General features: G+C 38.9%; 1 pseudogene; it reads right to left on the reverse strand.

Moving 5' to 3' along the window:
• Positions 1-13,777: 13,777 nt before the first annotated feature.
• Positions 13,778-14,427, reverse strand: LOC101318630 (enolase-phosphatase E1 pseudogene; annotated as a pseudogene).
• Between the last annotated feature and the right edge of the window lie 12,980 nt (positions 14,428-27,407).

Here is a 27,407-nt window from a genome sequence, read left to right on the forward strand (position 1 = left end):
GATTTTAAACTATACTACAAAGCTTTACTAATTAAAACAGTATCATACTGATATTAAAAATAGACACATAGACCAATGGAATAAAATAGTGACCCCAGAAATAAATCCCTGCATATATGGTCAATTGATATTTGACAAGAGAGCCAAGAATACTCAACGGGGCACTGATAGTCTCTTCAACAAATTCTGTTGGGAAAACTAGACAACCACATGTAGAAAAATGAATTGAACATTTATTTTACACCACTCACAAGAATTAACTCAAAATGGATTAAAGAGTTTAACACAAGTCCTGAGACTGTAAAACTCCTAGAAGAAAACAAAGGAAGAATATCTTTGACACTGGTCTTGGCAATGCTTCTATAGATATGGTACCAAAAGCAAAAAAAGAGAAAAAAATACAAGTGAGACTATTTCATTCCATAAAGTTTTTGCACAGCAAAAGAAACAGTCAACAAAATGAAAAGGCAATCTACCACAATGGGAGAAAATATCTGCAAACCATATACTGGATAGGGGTTAATATCAAAATATACAGGAAACTCATACAACTAAAAATAAAAACAACAACATACAATCCAATTTTAAAACGGGCGAGAGGAGCTTCAAGGTGGTGGAGAAGTAAGATGTAGAGATCACCTTCCTCCCCACAAGTACATCAGAAATACATCTACACGTGGAACAACTCCTACAGAACACCTACTGAATGCTGGCAGAAGACCTCAGACCTCTCAAAAGGCAAGAAACTCCCCACGTGTGTGAGTAGGGCAAAAGAAAAAACAGAGACAAAAGAATAGGGATGGGACCTGCACCTCGGGGAGGGAGCTGTGAAGGAGGAAAGGTTTCCACACATTAGGAAGGCCCTTTGCAGGCAGAGAATGCAGGTGGCGGAGGGGGAAGCTTTGGAGCCATGGCGGAGAGCACAGCAACAGGGGTGCAGAGGGCAAAGCAGAGAGATCCCTGCACAGAGGATAAGTGTCAACCAGCACTCACCAGCCCGAGAGGCTTGCCTGCTCCCCCACAGGGATGGGTGGGGGCTGGGAGCTGAGGCTCGGGCTTCAGAGGTTGGATCCCAGGGAGAGAAGTGGGGTTGGCTGAGTAAAGACAGCCTTAAGGGGGCTAGTGGGCACAGCTGGCAGGGAGGGAGTATGGGAAAAAGTCTGGACCTGCTGAAGAGGTAAGAGACTTTTTCTTGCCCTTTTGTTTCCTGGTGCATGAGGAGAGGGGATTAAGAGTGCCATTTAAAGGAGCTCCAGAGATGGGTGCGAGCCTTGGCTATCAGCACTGACCCCAGAGACAGACATGAGACACTAAGGCTGCTGCTTCAACCACCAAGAAGCCTGTGTGCAAGCACAGGTCACTATCCACACCTCCCCTCCTGGGAGCCTGTGCAGCCCGCCACTGCCAGGGTCCTGTGATCCAGGGACAACTTCCCTGGGAGAACACACAGCATGCCTCAGGCTGGTGCAATGTCATGCCGGGCTCTGCCACCGCAGGCTCGCCCCGCATTCCGTACCAACCCCTCTCTCTGGCCTGAGTGAGCCAGACCCCATGAAGCAGTTGCTCCTTTAACCCTGTCCTGTATGAGCAAAGAACAGATGCCCTTGGGCAACCTATACGCAGAGGCAGGGCCAAATCCAAAGCTGAACCCCAGGAGCTGTGCGAAGAAAGAAGAGAAAGGGAAATCTTTCCCAGCAGTCTCAGGAGCAGTGGATTAAATCTCCACAATCAACGTGATGTACCTGCAACTGTGGAATACCTGAATAGACAATGAGTCATCCCAATTTGAGGAGGTGAACATTGGGAGCAACAATATATATACATATTTCCCTTTTTCTCTTTTTGTGAGTGTGTATGTGTATGCTTCTGTGTGTGATTTTGTCTGTATAACTTTGCTTTTACCCTTTGTCCTAGGGTTCTGTCTGGTTTTTTTTGTTTTGTTTTTTTCTAGTATAGATTTTAGCGCTTGTTATCATTGATGGATTTGTTTTTTGGTTTGGTTGCTCTCTTCTTCCTTTTCATTACATTAAAAAAATTTAATAATTATTTTTTATTTTAATAACTTTATTTTATTTTCTCTTCTTCTTTCTTTTTTTTTTCTCTCTTTTATTCTGAGCCATGTGGATGACAGGCTCTTGGTGTTCCAGCCAGGCACCAGGGCTGTTCCTCTGAAGTGGGAGAGCCAACTGCAGGACATTGGTCCACAAGAGACCTCCCTGCTCCATGTAATATCAGACGGCGAAAATCTCCCAGAGATCTCCATCTTAACGCCAAGACCCAGCTCCACTCAATGATGAGCAAGCTACAGTGCTGGACACTGTAGTGCTGGACACCTTATGCCAAACAACTAGCAAGAAAGGAACACAACCCCATCCATTAGCAGAGAGGCTGCCTAAAAGACCCGGAATAGCTAAAGCAATCTTGAGAAAGAAAAACGGAGCTGGAGGAATCAGGCTCCCAGACTTCAGACTATACTACAAAGCTATAGTGATCAAGACAGTATGGTACTGGCACAAAAACAGAAAGATCAATGGAACAGGATAGAAAGCCCAGAGATAAACCCACTCACATATGGTCACCTAATCTTTGATAAAGGAGGCAAGAATATACCATGGAGGAAAGACAGCCTCTTCAATAAGTGGTGCTGGGAATACTGGACTGCTACATGTAAAAGAATAATATTAGAACACTCCCTAACACCATACACAAAAATAAACTCAAAATGGATTAAAGACCTAAATGTAAGGCCAGACACTATCAAACTCTTAGAAGAAAACCTAGGCAGAACATTCTATGACATATATCACAGCAAGATCCTTTTTGACCCACCTCCTAGAGAAATGAAAATAAAAACAAAAATAAACAAATGGGACCTAATGAAACTTCAAAGCTTTTGCAAGCAAAGGAAACCATAAACAGGAGGAAAAGACAACCCTTAGAATGGGAGAAAATATTTACAAAAGAAGCAACTGACAAAGGATTCATCTCCAAAATTTACGAGCAGCTTATGCAGCTCAATATCAAAGAAACAAACAGCCCAATCCAAAATTGGGGATAAGATCTAAATAGAAATTTCTCGAAAGAAGACATACAGATTGCCAAGAAACACATGAAAAAATGCTCAACATCATTAATCATTAGAGAAATGCAAATCAAAACTACAATGAGATATAATCTCACACCGGTCAGAATGGCCATCATCAAAGAATCTACAAACAATAAATGCTGGAGTGGGTGGGAAGAAAAGGGAACCCTCTTGCACTGTTGGTGGGAATGTAAATTGATACAACCACTACGGAGAACAGTATGGAGGTTCCTTAGACAACTAAAAATAGAACTATCATACCACCTGGCTATCCCACTACTGGGCATATTCCCTGAGAAACACATAATTCAAAGAGAGACATGTATCACAATGTTCATTGCAGCACTATTTACAATAGTCAGGACATGGAACCAACCTAAATGTCCATTGACATATGAATGGATAAAGAAGTTGTGGCACATATATACAATGGAATATTACTCACCCATAAAAAGAAACGAAATTGTGTTATTTGTAGTGAGGTGGATGGACCTAGAGTCTGTCATACAGAGTGAAGTAAGTCAGAACGAGAAAAACAAATACCATACGCTAACACATATATATGGAATCTAGAAAACAAACAAACAAAATGGTCATGAAGAACCTAGGGGCAAGACAGGAATAAAGACACAGACCTACTAGAGCATGGACTTGAGGATATGGGGAGGGGGAAGGGTAACCTGGGACAAAGTGAGAGAGTGGCATGGACATATATGCACTACCAAATGTAAAATAAATTGCTAGTGGGAAGCAGCTACATAGCACAGGGAGATCAGCTCGGTGCTGTGTGACCACATAGAGGGGTGGTATGGGGAGGGTGGGAGGGAAGGATACGCAAGAGGGGAGAGATATGTGGATGTATGTATATGTATAGCTGATTCACTTTGTTGTGAAGCAGAAACTAACACACCATTGTAAAGCAATTATACTCCAATAAAGGTATTAAAAAAATATATTCTTTTTCAGATTCTTAAAAAAGTAATATTTAAAGTTATTGAAAGAGATGTATTAATAAATAAACACTTCCAGAAAATTGAAAAATAAATAAGTAAATAAAATGGTCATAGGAACTAAATAGACATTTTTCTCAAGAAGACATCCAAATGAACAATAGGTACAGAAAAAGATGCTCAACAACACTAATCACCAGGGAAATGCAAATTAAAACCACAATGAGATATCACTCTACACCTGTTAGAACATCTTATCCTCAAGAAGACAAGAGATAACAAGTGTTGGCAAGGAGGTGGAGAGAAGGCAACACTGGTACACTGTTAGTAGGAATGAAAATTGGTGCAGCCACTGTGGAAAACAGTTTGGAGATTCCTCAGAAAACTAAAAATAGAAACTACCACATGATCCAGCATTTCCACTTCTGGATATACATCCAAAGAAAACAGAACACTGAAAACGTATCTGCACTCCTATGTTTATTGCAGCATTATTCACAATAGACAAAATATGGAAACAACCTAGTGTTTGTCAAAGGATGAGTGGATAAAGATGATTATACCTTTTATACACACACACACACACACACACTGGGGTATTATTCAGCCATGTTAAAGAAGGAAACCCTTCTATTTGTGACAATATGGGTGGACTTTGAGTGCATTATGCTAACTCAGACACAAGTCAGATAGAGAAAAGCAAACACTGTATGCTATCACTTGTATGGGGAATCTATAAAAGCTGATTTCATAGAACAGAATAGAATGGTGGTTATCAGCAGCTGAGGGTGGGGGAATTGGGGAGATGTTATTCAAGAATACAAACTTGTAACTAGTAAATAAAAATTTTTGGAGTGCTAATGTACAGCATAGTGATTTTGGTTAACAATACTATATTATAAATATCAAAGCTGTTGATAAAGTAGATCTTAATTGTTCTCACCACAAAAAAATTATAACTATGTGACATGATAGAGGTGTTAGCTAGTGCTATGGAGATAATCCTGTTGCAATATATAAATGTATTAAGTCAATATATTGTACACCTTAAACATAGACAGTGTTATATATCAATTACATCTCAACAAAAAATAAAGGTTTACTATTTTCTAATAAATATTGCATGAAATTTTATTCATTTCTTATCTTTCTGCAAAAGAGAAATCAAAATGGAATTACTATCTAACTCAAATCTCATACTGGTAACTATATAGGGTAGTACAGTAGTGAGTTGCCAAATAGTAAGAACGAAAGGAAGGAAGAGAGGGAGGGAGGGAGGGAGTCACTGGCTTCAAATATGAGTCTGTCTTTCAAGTATTCAGCAAAGTTACAAGAAACCTATAAGTTTAATGTAACTACCTCAAAGTGCTAAATAAACATCCCCTACAATATAAACCTGACCTCTCTGAAGAAGATATGCCTTCAAATATCTGAGGATTAAAATTTACTTTTAAAATATGAAGAGTTCATTAAATCATTACTCTTCTCTATATGCAAAATATTCTCAGAATATTCCTCCAGCTCTAACACCCTCCTCTTTATTGTTTCTCTAACTCTTGTTTGATATAAGTTGTTTTTTTTAAGACAGATAGCCTGTTTTCATATAGAGTATTATATTAGAACTTCAAGTAAATTCAAAGTAGCTAAAGAAGTCAACCAGAATTTTTTCTATTTCCCATTTCCTACAGATAATTTTACAACTAATATTGTGAATTGTGATGGATGAAGAAAGGGTATTCCATGAATTCAACATACTTCCACGTCCTTAATAAACTAGGAACATAAGTATATATTGTTAATTAAGTATATATTGTTAATTTTTGGTGAAGATGTCACCAAAAACTTTCACAGCAAATATCCTCAATAATGAAACATTTTTATTACTGATATTCTCGGATATTAATCATAAAAAAAAAAGAATGCTTGCCGCCTCAGCTAGGAAGAATCAAGTGGCTGGAGATTTCTGAAATAGCTTGACTAGAGCCATATATCTGGGGCCTTGGTTCTTCTCCAGTTGGTGGCTGGGGTTAGAATGTACTGGGGTTGGAATATCCTAGGAGGCCACTTAATTTTCATGTCTAGAGGCTGGGCTAGAATAGTTGTAATTGCCTGGAAATTTCATCAATGCTTTCTTTTCTTGTGTCCTCTCCACATGGCTAACTTGGGTTTCATTACATAAGAAGTCCCCAGTCCCCGGGCCACAGACAGGTACCGGTCCATGGCCTGTTAGGAAACAGGCTGCACAGCAGGAGGTGAGTGGCAGGTGAGCAAGCGAGGCTTCATCTGTATTTACAGCCGCTCCCCATTGCTCACATTACCACCTGAGCTCTGCCTCCTGTCAGATAGTGGCGGCATTAGATTCTCACAGAAGTGTGAACCCTACTGTGAACCGCACATGTGAGGGAGCTACGTTGCGCACTCCTTATGAGAATCTAATGCCGGATGATCTGAGGTGGAGCTGAGGCAGTGATGCTAGCGCTGGGGAGCGGCAAATACAGATATTATCATTAGCAGAGAGGTTTGACTGCACAGAGACCATAATAAATCAATTGCTTACAGATTCATATCAAAACCTTATCAGTGAGTGGCAACTGAAAACAAGCTCAGGGCTCCCACTGATTCTGCATTATGGTGAGTTGTATAATTATTTCATTATATATTACAATATAATAATAATAGAAATAAAGTGAACAATAAATGTAATGCGCTTGAATCATCCTGACCATACCCACTGCCCCAGTCTGTGGAAAAATCTTCTATGAAACCGGTCCCTGATGCCAAAAAGGTTGGGGACCACTGCCTTACATCATGAGCATCTTGTAGTCGCACTTATTATGTGGTTGCTGGCTTCACCTAGAACGAGTGTTTCAAGAAACTAAGGCAGAATTTGCAGGACTTCTGCTGTAGCCTCAAATGTTACACAGCATCACTCTGCCAGCCCAAATTTAAGTACTAGGAGGTAGAGCTCATTTGTGGGCCATCTTTGGACGGGTAAAATAATTTTTTTGAACACAGAAGACATAACTTGTGAGTATCCAGTGATTTTAATAAGAAATCTGATATTAGTGTGATTTCCTCTTTCCTCATAGAATATTCTTGAAGTCTGAGTATTTTTCTTTCCAATTGTGCCCACAGAATTTAATACAGGCACTGGCATGTAAAAGGTATCCAAATACTTGAGGTACAGTTATACTTGGTTGCAATCCTGCTTTTGATCTTCATTATTTTAGCATGGGTATTTAAAAATTAATGTTCTAATGTCTCAATGATATTGTCACATAATTTCACTGTTTATTATATTAAGAGCCAAAACATCTCAAATTAACCTTCTTTCTTGTTTATCAGAGTTGTCAGTCTAGCCCCCTGATAGTCTGTGGAGAAATATCATTTCTCCTGGTTTTTCCTTTGAGACAATTTCCTTTCTTGAAGTTCAAATTTCTCTCTCAAAAAAACAAAGGAGCATACCAACAAACAAACCTCTTTTCTCTTGTTGACATTTACACTGAGGTCTGCTGTTACTGCATCAGCTGTTTCAGTTAAGTTGCCCAGGCTGTTGCTGGGTAAATGAGCAAGTATCTTGCTTTTAAAAGTGGCTTTATATCTTTTAAACATCAACCAATATGATATAAACAATTTAATGCTACAATTATAGTTTAAGCAGATTTTTTTTCACTCTACATGCCTATTAGCTTAACCTCTTGTTTTACCTTATCACGTCTAGGCTAATTGTACACCAATTACATCTTTCACATTTGCAGTGTTCATCCTATTTCTGAAATAAACAAGATTTTTAATAAAATTTTATATGGTGCTTTTCATCCTAAGACATTAGTGAATTTAGTTACCGACTACAGAACATTTGAGTAAAGTAAGAAAAATTCTTGAAATAGATTTCCTTTTCATTTTGAAATGTATTTACTTATTGGGATGCGACATCTCATTTACAGGAGCAGCCTGTTATAGCCCGTGGTGGGTGTTCAGAGGCTGATAAATTCAATCCAAAAATTCTGTGCTCAAATTAGCATAAAAAGAGCAATTCCAATCACTTAACAGAATACTTTCTTTTGTGCACAGAAGCAACAGGAGTACTTATGTATTTGTATAGTTCAAAAATATCATTTGAAAATAATGGCCCTTAGTCTCGCCTTAAGGTCCAAGAAAAAAGCAGGCTGCCAAAAAAAATTAAAAATCCTCCAGTGGAAAAAAAAAAAAAAAAATCCTCCAGTGGAGGAAATTAAGTTTACAGGCTAAACAGATTTTAAAGAGATTTGAACAGAGCTGATTATAGGCAGAGGCATTAAGGAGATTAGATTTTGTTTTAAATAAAGAGAATTGTAGAATACATAAAAATATCCAAAATGAATTCAAGTATCTCTGACACAAAGAGCTAGTCTTGGCCTTCAAGAAAGCGAAGTACTGGCCGTTTGCTGGATTCAGTGTTATTACAAGAAGAGACAACAGAAAAGCACCTGCTCCAAGGTGAGAAAACACCACATGATCTAGGACGTCTTTTCTGCTTCTATATGCCAGTACCAAAGACTAAAGCCTCTGCCATGGGTTTAAGCACAGGTACACAGAGAGCAAAGTACTAGCATCTTTATATTTTTATTACTGAACGACAATAATATTCAGATAAGGAGGTGAGGTTTTGTTGGGCTTTGTTTTTTTTTTTTCCCCCAGACTTGGAAACAATGGCCAATATAGCATATGCTGCCCAAAGTCACAAACCTTGTAAGCAGCAGAATTAGGGCATAAGCCTAGATATCTTGACTTAACTAAGCTTTCTTAGTTCCCAGTAGTTGCATTTTATCCTGAGAAACACACGCCTTCTTGTCAAATGCTACAATAGGTAATACAGTGAAATCAGGAAATTGCCTGTGTTTATTCACTGAAGCTGGGTGGTGGGCAGACTATGCCTCTTAGATGCAGAAAGTATATACATGTTGATTAGGAGGACAAATTGTAATCCACATTCACACTAGTCTTTATCCATAGGATTGTTAGTCCTGGTAAGGCTCCTGTGGATTGTCCAGCTTTCTACAAGAAAGCTGAGATCCAGGTAGGATAAGTTATCTGATTCCACAAATTAGTGTCAAAGCCTGACCATAATCTTTATCTCCTAACTTCTCCTCATTGCTTCACACTGTTGTCTTGCCTTCATTCAGAGAACTTTAGACAGTAAGACTAAAATTATAGTTTAGAAAATAACTCTTCTCTTAAGTGGAGAAGGCAAGTTTTTGTGACATTTTAATCTAGGTGAATGAAAAAATATCACTCAGGGAAATTTGTTCCAAATTCTATGGTTCATCCAAACAGGACGAACCTTGAAGCTTCATGACTACAGAGTTATTGATTATATGAGATAGGTAATTATCTTCAAAAAATTAACTACTACCAATCACTCAACAATAATTAAACATTCATTTTAGTTGAGTTGGTATAGGAATGAATGAAGGAAACATTTGAAAGATAAAACTATACATTTTAAATCACAGTTTTATAAAATGTTTTCCAATAGCATAAATGAGACAGGAAAATCTCACTTGAAAAACACTGATGTAACAGAAAAGTAATGTGACGTTATTAATGTGTACTTTTTATAGGAAAGAGATGATGAGGGGATAGAATTTAAGATAAAATGTTAGGTCTTAAGAGGCAGAAATGAAAAAAAAAGGAGGTGGAAATGGAAACCTGGAGCACAGCCTGACTGTAATAAATGTGTATTAAAATAATTAGACAAATAATGAAAATGTTATATAAAGCCAGTCAAGAACACTAACATCTGATTTAGAAGGATCACAAGATGTCTTTTGGCCCAGCCTTTAGCCTTTGCATAACCCTATTTTTTTTTTGTTGTTGTTGTTGTTGTACGTGGGCCTCTCACTGTTGTGGCCTCTCCCGTTGTGGAGCACAGGCTCTGGCCACGCAGGCTCAGCGGCCATGGCTCACGGGCCCAGCCGCTCCGTTGCATATGGGATCTTCCCGGACCGGGGCACGAACCTGCATCCCGTGCATCGGTAGGCGGACTCTCAACCACTGTGCCACCAGGGAAGCCCCCATAACCCTATTTTATAGACGTAGCAACTGAGGTCAAAGAATGTTAGCAGTACCAAGTGTGTGTATGTGTGTGTATATATATATATATATATATATATATATATATATACACATACACACACATATATATATTAATATATACTTATTAATGAATAAATACCAACATTTAGTTAAATTCATCAAAGTATTTGCTAACTTGTAGGACCTCTGGACTATGAAATCAAAAAGTCCCTCCTGTGTTTCAGGCACAGCTCAAACTAGATTGCTAGATCGATCTATTTTTGAGCTCAACTTCTTCTTTGTGTCATCTTTAGCCTTAGGCAAGATGACAGGATCCTGATGGCAGGATGCTGCAGTTGCCTGAAGCCCCTTCTGTACTTCCATGTGTAATTCCCTTCACTTTTCTCTTTGCTTACAGAAATCTTTCCCCATCTAACCTAAGATTTGTCTATCTGTGAAGCTGCCTGGATCATTGCAGTTCACCAAGAGCTTACTCAACATCCCTGCTATTCTATAATCTATGCTAAACTGGCTATAATCCCATAACTCCCCATGTCTACGTTTCTGCATATAAGCCTGTCTCTCTAACCAGCCTAAGCTCTTTTAGTTCATGAACTAGGTGTCAGTTCACTAAAGAGCATTTGTTAATCACTACAGGTAAAACAGACCCATAGAAATTCCAGTTTAGTAAAGGAAGGAACATCATTTGACCTTGAAGGAGGTAGAGCCTTCATTAACAGAGGCTTTTGGTAGCAATACCTGTCAGCCATACCATACTATTGTCTTATTTAAGACTCAAAAACAATGCTATAAGCTATACTACTTCAGTGTGGCAGACTGTCATCTCATATACTACACCACCTCTTTTGAAATGTTTGCCAGACTAATAGAGAATATGGACCTATCATTTCTTTGCTTTGCCTTTAATGTCACTAGATTGACTTTGCAATATTAACTAACAAGTATATATTTGGGTATCAGCATTCCAAAAAACTTAGCAAAACAGAATTTAAAATAGTGGCTTCCCCAGGCATAGAACGAACTTATCCCTTAGTACAGATTTTTTTCCTCACTTGCTTGAAGGGTTTCATCATTTCACTGAAGTGCCTACAAATATCTTTGTAACCATGTATTTTCAAGGTTCAAAAATCTAGTTCTTAACTGAGAACTCCCTATGGAAATGGTCACATGGTGGAATGGCTTTAACACAGTTTAAAGCCTTCCTAACTATCTTATAGCAAAACATGCACAATGGGTTTTCAGCTTAAAGAACACTTTTCTTTAGGAAAAAAAGTCCTGTGTACAATGTGGAGTTGTAGACAATGATCCTAGGCTTAACTGAAGTCATATTTTATGTTTCCATTCAAGCCAGTTGATTTAGCTCTCTACAAGCAGAGAACTGTAAGCTGCTACGCCCTTCAGCCTAATTTTGGCGGTGTGGGCTGTAATTCTGTTGTCAGATTTACTATCAATGATAGGATAGGGCTTCCCTGGTGGCGCAGTGGTTGAGAGTCCGCCTGCCTATGCCTATTCAGGGGATGCGGGTTCGTGGCCCGGTCTGGGAAGATCCCACATGCCGCGGAGCGGCTGGGCCCGTGAGCCACAGCCGCTGAGCCACAGCAGCTGAGCCATGGCCGCTGAGCGTCCGGAGCCTGTGCTCCGCAACGGGAGAGGCCATGACAGTGAGAGGCCCGCGTACCATTAAAAAAAAAAAGAGGATAAAGGGGAAATTTGAGGAATTGCATCATATTTTTCACTTCCCAAGCCTTGTACCTACAAAGTTGCCTTTGATGGAAAAGACTCAAAGGCTCTTCATTACAAATAATAACGAAGGACATAATTGTAATGGTCTACTCAGGGAGATTTGGCTAAATAGCTGCTAGATTGTAAGTTCCTGCATTTTGAGTTGCATGGAAAATACAAGGCCAGTATTTTTCCTTTTCCTTAAAACGACATTCCAACTTCAACAGTTCTCTTGTTCATTTGAAATTTACCTATAAAAATCTTTCCTGAATCAGAAGACCACTTGCAAACAATTTTGAAGTCACCTAGAGCTTCAGAGGCCCATTAGTTCACAACTGTGCTGTTTCTATCATGCTAGTACTTATAGCTTTCAAATGTGGTAACCCCATTTTCTTCCCACACCAACGCTTCCAATCCATTCAAGGCTTTCTTTGCATCTTTTTTCTGCTACTAAGACCAGTTATTGTCAGTTGTTGTTCCGCTCTCCGACAATGATATTTATTTATAAGAAACAAAATATTTGTAAACAAAAATGTTGCTGTTCCTTATGCATAACCGTGAGTTTCACAGTAATTCCAAATAGCCCCAAAGATTCAGTTTTACCTGGTTGCAACACTCATGTTCTTACAAGTTGCCTCAGGACTTTCCCTATTTTACCCACATAATTGCAATTTACTCTGAAATGTTAAATAGATAAATCAATACATACCAGTTCTAGTTTAGCACTTTTCGGAGTAATAATTAACTCTTCTATAGTCACTTGGAAGAAATCTTTTTCCAGGGCAATTAGTTTATATATTACTCTAGGAGCTAATGCCCCCTCTGAAACACATCTTGGCATCTTAGTTTGGCCCTTGGTTACAACCAAGCTGCCTTATTCCTTCATAACAGATGAGAACCCTGTATGCCTCAGCTGTCCCTAATTAGGTTACTCTGTATTTCTCCAAGGGGCTGATTAAACATGACTCAGCTTTTTCCAAACTTTTTTTTTTAAAGAAGAAAATGTTTTTATTAATTACCACATGAAATTGACATGACATCCTAGTAGGCTGAACTAGGATAAATAATGCTGTTATAAAATTTACATTTCTCACATCCATTTCAGAAGAAAATGTTAGGTATTAGGGCTCTTCTAGGTCTTATGGACAAATTTCAGTAAACCTTTTGTTTTTTAATAGTAAACAGCAATTAACATATTTCTCAAACTGTGCTAAGAAGTAGTTAGCAAGGTAACTCTGAAATCTGTGATCACTGGCAGGATTAGGACTGTTTTGTTAAACATTAGGAAGCACATTTCTATTTTAGAAATGCTTTAGAAATGTTACTAACGTAATGTTAGTGCATCTTTTTCACTGGTAAGGCAACTGCTTGCTGTGGGTACCACAATGATTAGCAAGTTTCTTAAGTAACAGATACATGAGGAATCAAGACTCAAATTAGTCTCCTTTCCCAACTTTGCTCTCTTTTGGAGCAGAAACAAATAGCTTTGTCATTTGTACATAGGGAGGTTAATAGTTTGAAATTCAGTTGCTGTAATCTAACTCACAATTTAAAAGGGGACTAGATTATTACTAGGAATGTCTTTGAAATACTTCTTCTAGTTTTTAAAATAACCAGGCTTCTGAGTAACTTCTCAAACCTACCTTTCTATTTGGGTACGTGACTTGATAAACATAACACATTTGACCTGTATAGTAGTAATTTCTTCTATCACCTATATTTCACCCTCAATAATGGTTAGAGTTGTGGTTTCAAACAATTTCTACATACAAAGCATCATCTTTAAATAAGTTTCCTTTTCACTGAACTGAGATTCTTTTTCCCACTTACGTGCCTGTGAATGGTAATTTGAACATACACACACTTACTTTAGGATGTGTATATATGTATTTTTTAAGTAAATTACTTTTACCATTAGAATAAAACTAGACTACAGGGACAACTCTGTGAAGACAGTTTGTTCTTCCTTAGAACTCCTCCTCTAGGTTGAGGAAGGCAGGTACAGTTCACTGAAGGATGTGATGAGGCTGAAGTAAGTCTTATCATCATCTGTTAACCCCACATTGCCAGATCTCACCACCACAGCTACATGCATGTCAGCTTCCTCAGCAGCACTGGCCTTTCGGGTAACGTCCGTCAGAAACAAGTTGTTGATTGAGCACCCAATGCTGCTGGCAATCTTTCGATAACTCTCACTCTCCACTTTGTGTCCAATCTCTGTACCAAAGTGACCGTCCACAAGCTCAAGAATATCTCCCTCTGTAGAATGCCCAAATAACAGTTTCTGTGCCTCTACACTCCCTGAAGAATAGATATACACCTTCATTCCCACCTCTCTCCATTTCCTGACTGCTGGAACCACATCTTCAAAGAACTCTGCTTTCATGCTCCCAGATTTGAATGCTGCCCTCCACATGTGGCCCTGCAGGTGTTTCAACACCGTGGTCTTCCGGTCCAGAGACATCTGCCAGCACTCGTTAACTACCACGGCCTGGATCATCCGCTGCAGGTCACCCACCGCATTCCCGGATGCTGCTGGGATCGGAACAGCCCCATCCAGGTGGGAGTCCTCTTCAGCCTGTTTCCTCAAAAGATTGACCCCCTGCTGGCACTCCTCTTCTTCCCAATGTGTCTGCAGATACTCTTTAACATTATCTTTGATGTAAGGAAATAAAATGTCCTTCACGAAAGCAATCGGGGTTGTGGTACTTTCAATATCTAACAGGATCACAGTGACTTCGGCGGGCACCGAAAGCGCACAGCCCTTTCCCCTACGGCTGCTACTACGAGAATCGACCTACTGGTAGGGAAGGCGGAGGGCAGTGCCAGCTGCGCCCAGCAACCTGCTGGGCTTCCGACAGCCCCGAAAAGAGGCCCAGAGCGCACAACCACGCGCGGCCTGATGCACGAGGCGGAGAGGACATGTCGGCGCCCCTGAAAATAGAGAAACCCGCAGCACAGGGACCCTGAACTCGCAAGCTGCCCGGGGCTCGGATTCTTTTTTTTTTTAAAGGAAGAATCAGACCATTTTGTCAAATTCCCCAAATTGTGCTGAACAATCTCAAGGACAGATCTGTTCAGGACCACTAAATAGATTTAATCAAAATTTATTAATCAATTTGAAGAATCTCAATTTATTGAAATATATACACAAAACATTTTTTATTTTTCCGGTAGTTGCTACCGATGGTGCTTTAAGAATTTTCTTTTATCCTTCATGGTGAGCTTCATTAACAAACGTTTAGAAACTTTCCATCACTCTGGGGGTACTTTCAAACTATTTAGTACAGATTATATTTTAATTTTATATTGGATGCAAAGCCCTCCTCATTCTGCCTACCAATACCAATTTATTAGTCTTGCTAATAACTTTCTTACTCGTGAAACTTGGGCTGAGATGGAGGTAAATATGGTAGGATTTTCCCCCTCCTTGTTTACTATGCTTGCTTCTCTGGAGTTGTATCAGAGAAGGGGGAACAGCCCTTGTTAAGCTGCCTGTACTTTCTTGTAGTTGCAATTACTATTTCCTTACATGAGCATCGTATGTACATGGTGGTAAGGTTGTTGTTCCCTTTCCATCGGTTATCAGCTCTTACTAAGCTCATTGTCTGCATGGGTAGTATATCCCAAGCATCTCACAAATGCATTTTTCATCCTGCATAAAATTCAACTTCATCTCCAGCATGAGACATGATACTGCAATCTCAGATGCAACTCATTTTTGTCCATATTGTGGCAATTTCCAGTAGCCTCCAAGCTCATCTATTTCCAGAATCCAACTTTGGGCCTAAGAAAAATGTGCAGAATCTCTCAACAACCCAGAAATTGCAGAAGTAGTTCTTTTCCCCTCACTGTATGACCATATCACCCATGCCACCTCTCATTAGAACTTTCTCTACTATCAGATTTTGGAGAAGTTCAACAAGCCCTATGGCTGAGGTAACATCCTTGGTATTATGAGATATCTGGCACCCCTGAAATACAGAGTCCTGCAAAACTCAGATGTATTATCTCTATATTTCTTGCTGCATAAGAAACCATTCCAAACTCATCCCGAACAGCAGTCATTCATTATCACTCACACAGAACTTTGTTCTGAACATGCTGCTATTTCCACTATAATTTCTGCCTGATTTGCTAACTTCCAGTAATAAAAACTGATCTCAAACAGCATTTCACAACATCCTCTTGCAAGTCACAATGGAGATTCTTCTAGTTAGAAAATTTTCCTCTATTGAAATGATTTCTAATAAAAGAGACCAAGGTTACTAGTGATACAGATAAAATGTAATTTAAGATGGTATTTCTCAAAATACTAATCTCTCATCATGTATCATTAAAGTGCCCTGTAGTCAAACACTTCTGGAACAGAGCTGATAAGCTATTTCTCCTGTGTGAAGATTAATAAACCACAAATGTGCATTTAGGTCACTGAGCAGTCTTCTAGTGAAGACACAGGGTTATACATGCTCTGCTGAATTCCTGGCACTACCATTCAGTACCTCGGAAGTGGCAAATGCCTCGGATTCTTCATCTATGAAATAAGACCAGTAATAACTTTTGCTTCATAGGAAAATTGAGAATGAAATAATGTATATAAAGCTCTAAACCTGACCGATACATACACTTAGTAAATGCTCACTGTTAAATATGAGTATTATAAATATTTCTGAAACTTATTTGACCACGGATATCTATTTTGAAAAGTTTTGGATTAGGGATATATTTAATGAAAAACAATTGTGTGTTTGCTTTTCTTTGGCTCATTTGATGCTGGGCATTAAATATGTCACTTTCCATCCCTTGCCTTGAACTTGAGGGCACTGAGGTTGCTGAGAAGTCAAACATAACCTGCTTCATTCAAAAGCAATTTTTTTCCATAAATGAAAACAGAAGTTTCTAACTTCATACTCTTAGATGGCCAATAGTTATATTAAGTAAGGCTGACAGAAGGATAGAGAGAGTAAACACTCATGACCTCAGAAAAGATTAAGGAATAGCCAAATGAAAATTGGGTGAGAGAATCTGGGAATCATATTCATAAAAAGATGGTCCCAGAAGCAGCTAAGGAGGAGTATGGAAAAAAATGTTTATGAGATTTCACTAACAGGGTCAGCCCAACTAACAGCTGAACTTGGGCTTCTTTTCTCCCTTCTTTGTGTATTATCCTATGGTAAACAAAAGGAAACGAGAGGTCTAGAAAGGAGGCGATGGTGCTGACTATTTATTCCAGGGTGAATATAACAGAACCAAGGTTGGAATAAACCTTAAAAGTGACAAATCCAGATCCCTGCCAGATCAAGAGTTCTCTGTCCAACATCCCTGGCAGATTGTCATTCAGACTCTAAAATATTTTCAATAACAGAGACTCACTGCTGGTTCAGGCAGACTTACAGACTACCTCTAATTATTCACAATTTTTTTTTTATTAAGCCAAACTCAGCATTCAATAACCTGCCACAATCTGGTGTGCTTCTATCTTCTAAAGAAAAATAAAATAAATCTAACTCTTCTTTCAGTGGGCAATCCTTTGAAAACAGATATCATGGCTCTCAAGTTTTTGTTTCTTTAGGTTTAATTTATCTAGTTTATACAGAGTCCACATGATCTTCTGGATAATCACTAATCTGAATTTCATCTAGTGGCTGCAGTGTCATTTTCAACTATCTCACTTAAACATCTTCACTAAGGATAAATGTAATGTGAATATATTCATCTTTCTTGTTTTGCACTCTATGATGAATTCTGAGTCTGCCTTCAGATATAGATAACAGATATTTATATACTAGGATTTCATCACTGGACCTGAGTCAGAAAAGAATCTGAATATAATCCTCTGAATTTGTACCAGGTAATGCCAATCTGCTGAATTTCAGATATATATTGCTGGTTCATACAATGGAAAATTAGATTTTTCTGTCTGGTTACTTAGAGTGCATGACAAATAGTCTAAGGCAGTGGTGACTGACATCATGGGAATTTTTCTGACATATTGTGAAGACTGCTGAACTTCAACTTGATTAGGAAAATCCAATAATCTGAAGGACAAGATGATTTAAAAATCAAAGCAGTCAAGTATAGTTGATTACTAGGCAAAATCAAGCAAACAAACAGAAACAAAACCATGGTTTCAGTTCTGGTGCTAATCAGTCTTTGATTCAATGAAGTAAAGGACATGGTAGGTCATGTTGCCTTATCTTTCACATATTTTGAGCACCTGACTCCTTATGCTCCAAGAAATAAATATCAAAAGAAATAAGAGCAAAAAAGTCTTTAGAATTGCAAGAGCAAACACTCATCAGCTCTACCTTGACCACACTCTTGAAATGTTTTGTTTCCATTGGAAAGGGGAAAAAACTCTTTTTAATTCAAGAAATCTATTGATAGCACGATTAGTGATTCAAAGATGAGTATTATGGGGCTTCCCTGGTGGTGCAGTGGTTGAGAGTCTACCTGCTGATGCAGGGGACACGGATTCATGCCCCGGTCTGGGAAGATCCCACATGCCATGGAGCGGCTGGGCCAGTGAACCATGGCTGCTGAGCCTGCGCGTCTGGAGCCTGTGCTCCGCAATGGAAGAGGCCGCAACAGTGAGAGGCCCGCATACAGCAAAAAAAAAAAAAAAAAAAAAAAAGATGAGTATTATGGATTTCAGAATAATTCAGGGAAAGCTTTTCTCTTGATTTTTTAACTGGAGGTTCAAAAGTAACGGTGATCTATTTGCCTTTCCTTCTGCAGTTCAAGGTTAGTACACAGAAAAATTCACTGATTGGATGAGGATAAAAGTAACAGCATTGACATTTTTCTGTATACATTTGTATGTTTTACCCAGAATCTATCTACCATGATTGCATTGAATGTGTTGCAGAAAGAAAAATACTAAAACCATTACTAAAATCAGGCTCAGTCCCAGGTCCCATCACTCTGTAACACTTGAAAAACCACTGCTTTTTGTATCTGCTTTAGTCTTCAGGCTGCACTCAAGCTCAGCACATTTCAAAGTACTGCAAAGTACCTCACTATAGCTGAAGAACATATAAAGTGTACTAATAAAATGACCTTACTTAACTGGAATATCTTAGTTTCATGCTACTACCAAAAGCAAAGGAAATTAAATTTTAAGAACACATTTGAAAATGACCTGAAGGTTCATTGTTGAATCTCGATGAAGGAAATTACAGCAAGACTGCAGTTCCCACAATGTACTATCTTAGCACCTTATTTTATTGGCAGGCTAAAGTTTCTCACATAATCACAAAATTAATAAAAACTAAAGGCAACACAAGAAACTAAAGCTAAAATTCTAAATAAGCATGAGTCCAAAGTGAATAGCACGGAAGTTTATATTTTTCTTAAAAAGTTAAAGGGAGATACCAAGGAGGCAATGTAACTGTATTTTATGTTACAGCATAAAATGGGGCTCAGAGATATAGCAGTGATCAAAAAATGGGGGCTTGCCTACTTAGGAAATATTTTACAGTTACTGATTTTTAACAAAAGTAGCATTTCCAAGAACTCTTCCATGTTTCTCTAGAAATGCTGCAGAGTAAAATGCTGTTGAATTTATTCTTGGTTTAAACTTGCAGAGTCAGGGTTTTCAAGGCACTGAAAAGATGAAAGCAAAGAAATTGTTCAGAGACTTGTGAGCATCAATTTTGTTTCTTCCCTTTGAATGAGCTTATTGCTTTATTGTGACTTGCAACTGCTCCACTGTGACTTGCAACTTTTTTAATGTAGATTTTTCCTAAATAGTGACGTAAGTCTGTGTCTCTCTTAGGATAGGCAAGATTCTTTCTGAGCCAACAGCTATGTGCCTCATAAGGAAGCCAAAGTTATGGAGAAGTCTACCAGATACGCTCCACTGGCTCCTGCTTAGTGTTGCTACTTTGCTCCTGTTGTGTTTAAGATCACTGACCAAATAAATGTGGAACTTACGGCAGATTGTGTGTATTTCCCCGCATTCTCTACCTATCTGCAAAGGTGCAGAACTTCATAATGGACTTTCTTTTCCTGTGAAGAAGAGGTTAACAGCAGGCATTGTTGACCTACTTGCTTATATACTGGGGGAGAGAAAATTAGAAATCTTTGGATATTTTTCCAACAAACTTCAAGAAATTACTTACAAGAACGATAGGAATTGAATGTCATTCAGTAGGAGACCAAGACACATCAAAAATACATCTACAAGTGGAACGACTCCCACAGAACATCTACTGAACACTGGCAGAAGACCTCAGACTTCCAAATCTGAGAAAATCTCCACTTAACTGGGTAGGGCAAAAGAAAAAAGAAAAAAAAAAAGAGACAAAGGAATCGGGATGGGACCTGCACCTCTGGGAGGGAGCTATGAAGGAGGAAAAGTTTCTACACACTAGAAAGCCCCCTCACTGGTGGGGACCGGGCATGGGAGGAGCTTCAGAGCCTCAGGGGAGAGCACAGTAATGGTGCAGAGGGCAAAACAGAGAGAATCATGCACAGAGGATTAGTGCCGACCAGCATTCCCCTGCCTGAGATGCTTGTTGGCTTGCCCACCGAGGCAGGTGGGAGCTGGGTGCTGAGGCTTGGGCTTCAGAGGTCAGATCCCAGGTAGAGGAATGGGGTTGGCTGTGTGAAGACAGCCTGACGGGGCTAGTATGACACAGCTGAGGGAGTGTGGGAAGAAGCCTGGGCCCACGAGAGAGGCAACGGACCATTGTTGGGGGGTGCATGAGAGGGGCAGGCCTGCCTTAGGAGCTTCTTTCTCCGTGCACTCACAGACAGCAGGGTACCACCTACATGAGCTCCAGGGGTGGGTGTGAGCTAAGGCTGCTATCTCAGAACCCAGAGGTGAGTCCTCTACCGCTGCCACCACTGCCACCAAGGGTCCTGTGAGGAAGTGCAGGTCACTGCCCACACCTTTCTGGAGCCTGCACAGCCCACCGCTGAGGATCCTGTGATCCTGCGCCAACTTCCCCAGGAGAGCACATGGTGTGCCTCAGGCTTTGCAACTTCCTGCCAGCCTCTGCTGCTGCACGCACTCCCCACACATCCCAACTGTGACTGCCGTATCCCTCCCTCTCCCCAGCCTGAGTGAGCAAGTGTGTGCTAATCAGCCGCTGCTTTCGCCCCCTCTCACCTGGGCGGGGAACAGATGCCTGAGGGTGGCCCACATGCAGAGGCGGGTCCAAAACAAAAGCTGAACCCTTGGGGCAGTGCGACCAAAGAAGAGGAAGGGAAATCTCTCCATGCAGCCACAGAAGCAGCAGATTTAATTCCCACAATCAACATGGTAAACCCTGCATCTGTGGAATATCTGAATAGACAATGAGTGTTCCCACACCTGAGGCTGTGGACATTGGGGGCAACCGTGCACTTTGGGGGCAAGTACATGCAGGACTTGGGCCAGGTCAGAGTCTCAGATGGCCCCAGAGTAGATCCGGAAACCGACCTAGAGATATTGGAGGATTTCCTGGGAAGGCAGGGTTTGGCTGTGGCTCACTATAATGGCAAGGACACTGACAGCTGAGGCCCCAGGAAAATACTATTATTATTACTATTATTTTTTGTTTCATTTTGTTCTGGTGTTTATTATTCTTCTAATTTTAATTTATTTCTTTTCTTTTTTATGCTTTTATTTGTAGTACATTTTTTATTTTTTTCTATTTACTTTTTCGTTATATTTTTACTTGTTTTTTCCCTTTGTTTTGCTTTGTTGTTATCTTTTTCAAACTATATTCTATATTTTTCTATTTTTACATTACTTTTTCTTGTTTTTTCCTTTTGTTTTCTTTCTTTTTCTTTTTTAATCTTTTTGTGTGTTTGTTTTATGCTTTCTTTGCCTTTTTTTAGTTTACTTTCTGCTCTTGATTTGTATTTGGTTTTTTGTTTTTGTTAATTTAGTTTTATTATTTGTTTTCATTTTGGGGTTCACTTACTGTTTGGTTGCTCTCATCTTTCTTGTTTTCTGTTTGTGTGTGTGTGTTTGTATGTGTATTTCTTTGTGTGTTTTCATCTGTTTGGTTTTGCTTTTACCATTTATCTCGGGGTTTTATTTGTCTGCTCATTTTCTTTTTTTTTCTTTTCTTCTGAACCATAGAGCTTGCAGGTTCTTGGTGCTCTGGCCAGGGGTTTGGCCTGAGACTCTGAGGTGGGAGAGCTGAGCCCAGGATGTTGGACCACCAGAGTACTCCTGACCCCAGGGAATATTAATCTGCGAGAGCTCTCCCAGAGGTCTCCATCTTAACACCAAGACCCAGCTCCACCCTATGGCCAGCAAGCTCCAGTGCTGGATGCCTCACACCAAGCAACTAGCAAGAGAGGAACACAATCTCACCCTTAGCAGACAGGCTGCCTAAAATCATACTAAGCTCACAGACACCGCGAAAAACACCACCTGACATGGCCCTGCCCATCCGAGGGACAAGATCCAGCTCCACACAATAGAACAAAGGCACCAGTCCCCCACACCAGGAAGTCTACACAAGCCACTGGACCAAACTCACCCACTGGGGGCAGACACCAGAAGTAAGAGGAACTAGCTACTGCATCCTGCAGAAAGGGGGCCCTAAACACAGTAAGTTAAACAAAATGAGAATACAGAGAAATATGCTGCAGATGAAGGAGGAAGGTAAAAACCCAAAATACCAAAAAAATGAAGAGGAAATAAGCAATTTAGCTGAAAAAAAAATTCAGAGTAATAACAGTAAAGATGATCCAAAGAAGGAATCAATAGCAGTATAACTGAGGCAGAAAAACGGATAAGCGAGCTAGAACATAGAATGGTGGATATAACTGCCACAGAACAGAATAAAGAAAAAAGAATGAAAAGAATTGAGGACAGTCACAGAGACATCTGGGACAACAATAAACACAACAACACTCAAATTATAGGGGTCCCAGAAGAAGAAGAGAAAGAGAAAGGGTCTTAGAAAATATTTGAAGAGATTACAGTTGAATGCTTCCCTAACGTGGGAGAGGAAATAGTCAATCAACTCCAGGAAGTTCAGTGAATACCATACAGGATAAACCCAAGGAGAAACACGTTGGGACACATATTAATCAAACTATCAAAAATTAAATACAAAGAAAAAATATTGAAAGCATCAGAGGAAAGGCAACAAATATCATACCAGGGAATACCCATAAGGTTATCAGTTGATTTTTCAGCAGAAACTCTGCAGTCCAGAAGGGAGTGGCAGGATGTATTTAAAGTGATGCAAGGGAAAAACCTACAACCAAGATTACTCTACCCAGCAAGGATATCATTCAGATTTGACAGAGAAATCAAAAGTTTTACAGACAAGCAAAAGCTAAGAGAATTCAGCATCACCCAACTAGCTTTACAACAGAGGCTAAAGGAACTTCTCTAGTTGGGAAACAAAAGAAAAGAAAAAGGCCCAGAAAAACAAGCCCAAAACAATTAAGAAAATGGTAATAGGAACATACATATCGATAATTACATTAAATGTAAGTAGATTAAATGCTCCAACCAAAGACACAGACTGGCTGGATGGATATAAAAACAAGACCCATATCCGAGCTGTCTACAAGAGACCCACTACAGACCTAGGGACACATACAGACTGAAAGTGAGAGGATGGAAAAATATATTCTATGCAAATGGAAATCAAAAGAAAGCTGGAGTAGCAATATTCATATCAGATAAAATAGACTTTAAAATAAAGACTGTTACAAGAGATAAGGAAGGACACTACATAATGATCAAGGGATCAATCCAGGAAGAAGATATAACAATTATAAATATTTATGCACCCAACATAGGAGCACCTCAATACATAAGGCAAATGCTAACAGCAATAAAAGGGGAAAACGACAGAAACACAGTAATAGTGGGTGTATTTAACACCTCACTTACACCAAAGGACAGATCATCCAGACAGAAAATTAATAAGGAAACACAAGTTTTAATGACACAATAGATCAGACAGATTTAATTGATATTTATAGGACATTCAATCCAAAAGCAGCAGAATACACTTTCTTCTCAAGTGCACATGGAACATTCTCCAGGATACATTATATCTTGGGTCACAAATCAAGCCTCAGTAAATTTAAGAAAATTGAAATCGTATCAAGCACCTTTTCCAACCACAACACTATGAGAGTGGAAATCAATTACAGGAAAAAAACTTTAAAAAACACAAACACATGGAGCTTAAACAATACACTAGTAAATAACCAAGGCATCATTGAAGACATAAAAAAGGAAATTAACATATACCTAGAGACAAGTGACAAAGAAAACACGATGACCCAAAACCTATGGGATGCAGCAAAAGGAGTTCTAAGAGGGAAGGTTATAGCAATACAATCCTACCTCAAGAAACTAGAAAAATCTCCAATGAACAATTTAACCCTACACCTAAAGGAACTAGAGAAAGAAGAACAAAAAAACCAAAGTTAGTAGAAGGAAGGAAATCATAAAGAGCAGAGTGGAAATAAATGAAATAGGGACTTCTCTGGTGGTCCAGTGGCTAAGACTCCACACTCCCAATGGAGGGGGCCTGGGTTTGATCCCTGCCCAGGGAGCTAGATCCCACATGCCACAAACAAGAGTTTGCCTGTGGCAACTAAAGTTCCCACATGCTGCAAATAAGACCGGGCAAAACCAAACAAATAGATAAAAGACTCAAGAAATAAATGAAATAGAAACAAAGAAAACAATAGCAAAGATCAATAACACTAAAAGCTGGTTCTTTGAGAAGATAAGCAAAATTGATAAACCTTTAGCCAGACTCATCAAGAAAAAGAAGGAGAAAACTCAAATCAATAAAATTAGAAATGTAAAAGGAGAAGTTACAATGGACACCACAGAAATACAGAGCATCCTAAGAGACTACTACAACCAACTCTATGCCAATAAAATGGACAACCTGGAAGAAATGGACAAATTCTTAGAAAGGTATAACCTTCCAAGACTGAACCAGGAAGAAATAGAAAATATGAACAGACCAATCACAAGTAATGAACTTGAAACTGTGATTAAAAATCTTCCAACAAACAGAAGTCCAGGACCAGGTTGCTTCACAGGTGAGTTCTATCAAACAATTAGAGAAGACATAACACCCATCCTTCTCAAACTCTTCAAAAACATTTCAGAGGAAGGAAAACTCCCAAGCTCACTCTATGCGGCCACTATCAGCCCAATACCAAAACTAGACAGAGATAATACAAAAAAAGAAAGTTACAGACCAATATCACTGATGAATATAGATGCAAAAATCCTCAACAAAATACTAGCAAACAGAATCCAACAGCACATTAAAAGGATCATACATCATGATCAAGTGGGATTTATCCCAGGGATGCAAGCATTCTTCAATATAAGCAAATCAATCAATGTGATACACCATATTAACAAAGTGAAGAATAAAAACCGTATTATCATCTCAATCGACGCAGAAAAAGCTTTTGACAAAATTCAACACCATTTATGATAAACACTCTCCAGAAAGTGGACATAGAGGGAACCTACCTCAACATAATAAGGCCCATATACAACAAACCCACAGCAAGTATCATTCTCAATGGCGAAAAACTGAAAGCATTTCCTCTAAGATCAGGAGTAAGACAAGGATGTCCACTCTCACAACTATTATTCAACATAGTTTTTGAAGTCCTAGCCATGGCAATCAGAGAAAATAAATAAATAAATAAAAGGAATCCAAAATGGAAAAAAAGAAGTAAAACTGTCACTGTTTGAAGATGACATGATCCTATACATAGAAAATCCTAAAGATGCCACCAGAAAACTATTAGAGCTAATCAATGAATCTGGTAAAGTTGTAGGGTACAAAATTAATTCACAGAAATCTCCTGCATTCCTATACACTAACAATAAAAGATGAAAAAGAGAAATGAAGGAAACAATCCCATTCACCATTGCAACCAAAAGAATAAAATACCTAGGGGTAAACTCCCCTAAGGAAGTAAAAGACCTGTACGCAGGAAACTATAAGACACTGATGAAAGAAATCAAAAATGAAACAAACAGATGAAGAGATATACCATGTTCTTGGATTGGAAGAATCAATATTGTGAAAATGACTATACTACCCAAAGCAATCTACAGATTCAATGCAATCTCTATCAAATAACCAGTGGCATTTTTTACAGAACTAGAACAAAAAAATTTTAAATTTGTATGGAGACACAAAAGACCCTGAATAGCCAAAGCAATCTTGAGGGGAAAAAATGGAGTTGGAGGGAACAGGGTCCCTGACTTCAGACTATACTACAAAGCTACAATAATCAACACAGAATGGTACTGGCACAAGAACAGATATACAGATCAATGGAACAGGATAGAAAGCCCAGAGATAAACCCACGCACCTATGGACACTTAATCTATGACAAAGGAGGCAAGAATATACAATGGAGAAAAGACAGTCTCTTCAATCAGTGGTGCTCTTCAATAATACTGGACAGCTACATGTAAAAGAATGAAATTAGAACACTCCCTAACACCATACACAAAAATAAACTCAAAATGGATTAAAGACCTAAGTTTAAGGGCAGACACTCTAAAACTCTTAGAGGAAAACATAGGCAGAACACTCTTTGACATAAATCACACCAAGATCTTTTTTGAACCACCTCCTAGAGTAATGAGAATAAAAACAAAAATTAAAAAATAGGACCTAGTTAACTCAAAAGATTTTTCACAGCAAAGGAAACCATAATTGAGATGAAAAGACAACACTCAGAATGGGAAAAATATTTGCAAATAAAGCAACTGACAAGGGATTAATCTCCAAAATATACAAACAGCTCATGCAGCTCAATATCAAAAAACAAACAACCCAATCAAGAAATGGACAGAAGACCTAAATAGAAATTTCTCCGAAGAAGACATACAGATGGCCAACAAACACATGAAAAGATGCTCAGTATCACTAATTATTAGAGAAATGCAAATCAAAACTACAATGAGGTATCACCTGACACCAGTCAGAATGGCCATCAACAAAAAACCTACAAACAATAAATGCTGGAGAGGGTGTGGTTAAAAGGGGACCCTCTTGCACTATTGCTGGGTATGTAAATTGATACAGCCACTATGGGGAACATTATGGAGATTCCTTAAAAAACTAAAAATAGATTTACCATATGACACAACAATCCCACTCCTGGGCATATACCCAGAGAAAACCGTAATTCAAATAGACACATGCACCCCAGTGTTCATTGCAGCACTATTTACAATAGGCAGGACTTGGAACCAACCTAAATGTTCATTAACAGAGGAATGGATAAAGAAGATCTGGTACATATATACAATGAAATGTTACTCAGCCATAAAAAGGAATGAAATTGGGTCATTTGTAGAGACATGGATGGGCCTAGAGACTGTCATACAGAGTGAAGTAAGTCAGAAAGAGAAAAACAAATATCATATATTAACACATACATGTGGAATCTAGAAAAATGGTATAGATGATCTTACTTGCAAGGCAGAAGTAGAGACACAGACATAGAGAACAAATGTATGGATACCAGGAGAGAAAGTGGGGGTCGGAGAAATTAGGAGATAGGGATTTATATATATATATATATATATATATATATATAT

The sequence above is a fragment of the Tursiops truncatus genome, chromosome 3, assembly GCF_011762595.2.
Source record: "Tursiops truncatus isolate mTurTru1 chromosome 3, mTurTru1.mat.Y, whole genome shotgun sequence".
Taxonomy (NCBI): Eukaryota; Metazoa; Chordata; class Mammalia; order Artiodactyla; family Delphinidae; genus Tursiops; species Tursiops truncatus.